Source organism: Xiphias gladius, chromosome 21 (assembly GCF_016859285.1).
Source record: "Xiphias gladius isolate SHS-SW01 ecotype Sanya breed wild chromosome 21, ASM1685928v1, whole genome shotgun sequence".
NCBI lineage: Eukaryota > Metazoa > Chordata > Actinopteri > Istiophoriformes > Xiphiidae > Xiphias > Xiphias gladius.
Genome location: NC_053420.1, coordinates 23208693 through 23213892, shown reverse-complemented (window position 1 = coordinate 23213892; position 5200 = coordinate 23208693).

Here is a 5200-nt window from a genome sequence, read left to right as displayed (position 1 = left end):
TCAAAACAAAAATATCTGTGGATGGGATGACCTGCCTGGAGGAAAAGGGAACAGATGTCTCGGACCGGATGACAGGGCAGTGCAGTTGGACAGAGAAAAATAACTGAAATGCCTTCTTGAATATTTTGTAATATTGGTCTTGTTAATACAGCCCTTCACCCCTCTTTCCTTCCCATCCCCCGCATATGTATATATACTTACTGTGTTGCATCTTATTACTTTGGTTTCAGACACAGTTTTGAGTTTGGCTGCATTTTCGGGTGGCACCTGTAATGTATTTTATTGGTATATATATATATAAATATATAAATATATATATGAATATAAATCTGATGCTTTGGAGGCTAATGTGATTTTTTTTTTTTTTTTTTTTTTTCTTCTCTCTCTCTCTCTCTATAGGGACAGAGACTTAAGACATTTTTAGCAATGCCTGAGCCACGCTGTAGCAACGTGTGTGGTAGCAGAACCCAGGAGTTTCTACATTTACAGACAAAACTTGTATTGTTTTCACTCCCAGACATTCATACGCATCCACAGACATAGTCAGAGCCATTTTTCTTCACACGGAATTGGGTGCATCTGCTCGACAGGAACATTTTTCAAGCCACTTACAAGTGACAGCGATTTGAGATCAAAATCTCTGTGACGTAGCTTGAAGTCTCAGGTTGACACACACTCAATACCAGGAGCATTCTTTTTTTTTTTTTTTTTTTTTTCCCGAGCATCTGTATGTGTGTGTGTTTGTTTGAGCTGGAGCATAAGCTGGCAGAGAGGAAACTGTGTTTTGACATCACTGTCTACCATCCACTGAGTGCCAAAGTCCTTCACTCACTTGGTTGTGCAGCTCTTGAGTCTGAGAAACTCTACCAACCATGTTTAGACATTCAGTACAAGAAAGCTATTTTACTGTCCAAGGATCAAAAATCCAACCAAGAGTTAGGAGAATTGGTCAAGCTTTTAAATTATTTTCATTTTATTTCAAGCTCTGTTACAGTATCAGCAGCAGTGTTGATCATGTTGACAAGCCAAATCTCAAACAGCACTCTCAAAAGTAACTCCATTATTGCATCATAGAAATCAGCAAATGTTATATACCCAGCATATTTCTTTTTCTTGTTTACAGACACACGTCAGTATTTCTTGTAGATTGTATTGATACATTTCCTTTCCGCACGGGCTTCCTTTGAGTCTGCCTGAATGAACTGTCATTTCTTATTTGTTATATCAGCCTCACACCACTACGCTGTACTGTCACTGTTTTTAAAGAATGATTCCCTTCTGTTTCCCACCGTGAACACTGATGCCGACGAATGTTTCCCTTCATTCAAATGCTGTTGCTAACATATTCCTCAAACATGGATACATTGTTACTTTTAATAGTGGTTTGCAATGATTTCCTTTTTAAATGGCTGTCCTTAGAGGACACTCAGGCTTGAATGACAGTGTTTTTGTTTTTTTTTCATTTAGATGAGGTCACGAATGAGGCCATGCCCTTTATGATTGTAATGAAAGATGAATGATGTCAGTTAAATGCAGGGTTTCGGGTCAGTCCTAATTTCTACTCGGTCAGCACAGGAAATGAGTGATGCCAGGATTGTTTAAATTTACAAATATAACGAATTGAGCTTGAGTTTATCACCACAGCTGACTCATGTTCAAGTTATTTTAACTCCCACCGGAGGAGTATTCAGATATCCTGCCTCGCCCAAATTTTAATGCCATGATATTAAAAATTATTCTTATTATTTCAAGCTATTTCAATCTTTTTTAATGTAGATTTAACTGAATATAGCCCTATACTTGTGCATAATTTATATCGCACTCACACACAAACACTTTAAATTACACTAACACTCCGATTATCTTTATTAGAGGAAGGAGCACAATCAAATATAATTTACTGATAATGGATGTCATTAGAAGTACATGCTGAATGGTCAGGAAGGGTTGCTGTGTCAATGTTGATTGTTTGAACACTCATGCACTCTTTGCACTAAAAGCAAAGCCCTTAAATGTACAGAACCAAATGAGAGAGAAGGTCAGAAAGATGAATTGGCCTTAACATTGGAATATTGGGGCTATAATTGAACTTTTGAAGCTCTTTCAGGTCTCAAAGCCCCAAGTTAAGCCTTCTGTAAGGCCCCTGCAGGGACTTCCAGTAGCAGATATTTTAATTGAATAGTCACTGAAATTGTTGGCTGTTTGTGCATCTTCATCGTCATTTCAGGTCTTGTTTCATTCCAAAGCATCACAAGTGCCCGCGCTATTAGTTAGGTGCCATTTTGTTTGTGATTTATTTAGTTTGTCACTTATTGGGTCTTTAGTTAATGGAAGAGGGGATTCTTTTTTGTTTGGCTGTTCTCTCTGTACTTAAATTACATGGGTTTATTGTGTGTGTTTGGATCATGTGATCACTGTCTTTCTGCAAATTGACAACAAAACATGACACTGTGCCAACCCTTGAGACCTGCTATTTTGTGATTAGAGCGAACTAAAGAAGTGCCTCACTGATATGTTTTCAAAACAAATTAATTTCCTCAACTTTACCTAGAAGTTGTGGTGGAGCCATCGCCATCCTCAAGGCTGTCCTTTATTTTGCCATGTGCTTCTAAAACCTCACCTGCAGACAAACCTCTTTGTTTGACGAATCAGTAGGGCCAAAACCAAGACTGGGCCAGTCATCCTTCCTTTCACATTCCCTTGAGTCACTTATAACTAGATTCCTTGATTGTGCAGATCAAACTAAGATTGATTTCACTTTTTTTAATTAAATTGATTTAATGGCTTCATCTCATTCCATCTCACTTTAACGTGGGGTCCATGACAAGTAATCAGTTGTGGGTACCCAAATGTTGAACAAAAATTCATAAATTTTTCCCACGACAAATACAATTGCATCTTTTGTGCATTATCACAAAGGGAAACCAGTGTTCCCTGTTTCACATCCCTTTACTTCTGGAGCTTCGACCTAGTGGAGCATTTTGAATGCCCTGGAGAATTAATATAAGTCTCCAATTCTAGAGAGGGATACCAGAGGAGGACTAGACTCCAACTTCGCTTTTCTTCTCTCCACCTTTATATGTCTCCTATCCAACTCCACTCACTGCTTCTTTCCCAGTGGTCACTGCCCACTCTCTTTTGTACATAATGTAAGGTTATTTATATTTCATTCCTGTCTGCTGCCTTGCTTATTTTATTTTCTTCTCCCCCCTTCTTTTTTTTTTTTTTTTAAAAAGATGTATATTGACCTGTATTGGGACCATTTTGAAATGTATTAGAGATGTTTTTTTGGCCATTTTTAATTTGGTATAATTGTCTTAAGCAAAACCTATTTTTTAATTTGCCTATGTTTGTTTCTAGTGTTTTGTTATTCAACATTTGAATATATGTATATATAATTATATATATTATAAAATTATATATAATTATATAATGCCAAATGGCCTTTCTAAGCAAGATACTGTTCAAACCTAATAAAGTGCTTGAGATTTTAACATCTGTCTGCATTTATTGTCTTTAAATATAAAATGTATTCGTGCTTTGTCTTTGCTTGTTTCAACGCACAACAACCTGATGCTCATTACAGCTCACTTCTAAATGAAGACTAATGGTACGGTGGTGCAAAATAATTGCCAATCGCTCATGTACCTTATAGAGAAGGCAGTCGTCTTGAGTGTTGCTCTTGAAGGGTCTTCAATCAGTGTTTAACCCTTCACCCCCAATGAAATATTAATGTGCTTTTTGCATCAATCATTTAGCGCTGCTGTTGAAATGTTAGTGTCTAGAAAGAGTGGACAGTAACACCTGGAATACATTTTAGGACACATTCAGTTTACATTTAGGTTGTATCACTATTGAATGAATCAGGTGTTTTGCAGTCTAGTTTCTTTGGGTTTTGTAACAGCTGAGCCTCTCATTGAGCAGTAGACCATCAGCTCAGCCACACAGACCCGAAATTATTAATTATAGATCAAGAGATGACGGTAAAGGATACAATCATAAAAAATTGAAATGACTCACCATTAAACTTGGTGTCTGTCATGGGTTAATACACCATTAAGAAATAAACCCTTTAGTGTTAACCAATCTGTATAGGTCCATATCAAGCAAATCAAGAGGGGGTTAACTCGGCAAGCACCAGCAAAAAATTCCCACAAATGTTTTGTATGTAAAACCATGGATGCTGTCATAGGTCAGAGCTAAAAGCTGTCCTACAAACTACCATTAAATGTGAAAGAATATCAAAATGATATTTTATATTTTAAAAGTTTACTTTACAATCAACTTGTTGATTGCACAACTGCTGCCAAGAAACCAAGTCCCACTAAAGCACGGGTAAATGTTAAGTCAAGTGCACCTGCTGGCAACAAGTACGTTTAGGCAACTCAAGCACTGCATTTACAGGAAGTACAAATTTAAGATACTTGCACGTCACCTGAGTATTTCCCTTTCTTTAGTAACTAGTTACTTCACAGATTGACTTTTAACATACAAAATAAATATGACTTATAAAATACATTGCATTGTTCTAAATTACATTACCCAACAGTCTGTATAGTTAAAATTAGCCCCACCTGACCTACTTTTACATTTTAGTAATGCTACTTTTAGTCAAGTGAATGATCTAAATACTCCTTCCACCACTGAAGTGCTGCCAACTGAAACACCAATATAGCCAATAATACGTGACCTAGGTTAACATGCAAGTTAACATGACACTGATGACACTCACAGTCTTCACGTACAAAGCAGCCAAATTAGCTTGCCCGGACTAATGCAGTTTAGATATTCAGCTTACCTTCTGCTGAACTTCAAAAATCATAAACTGTAAACAATTGAGAAAGGTGGTGTTTTAATAAGCCTAGTTTTGAACAGCGCTCCTTGCGCTCAATAATAATAATAATAATAATAATAAAAACCTTGGAATTTATCAAACCTACATTAGCTGCAGTAACAACATGGTATCAGTTTGCTTGCACATGCTTGAGTGTGTCTGGAGGAAAACAAATCGCAATATAGGCACCCATAGCCACCTGGCTAACATTGACTGGGAACAGAGATCATGTCTCATCAGTGACACATCTTGGAGTCATCTTGCTTCGACAAGTCCTTTGCATCAAGCAGTCTTGTGAGTCAACAGCCGCACGTCACACTGTCAGTCACTTCCTGAGTAAGAACTGGCTCTGCATCTAAACCTCTG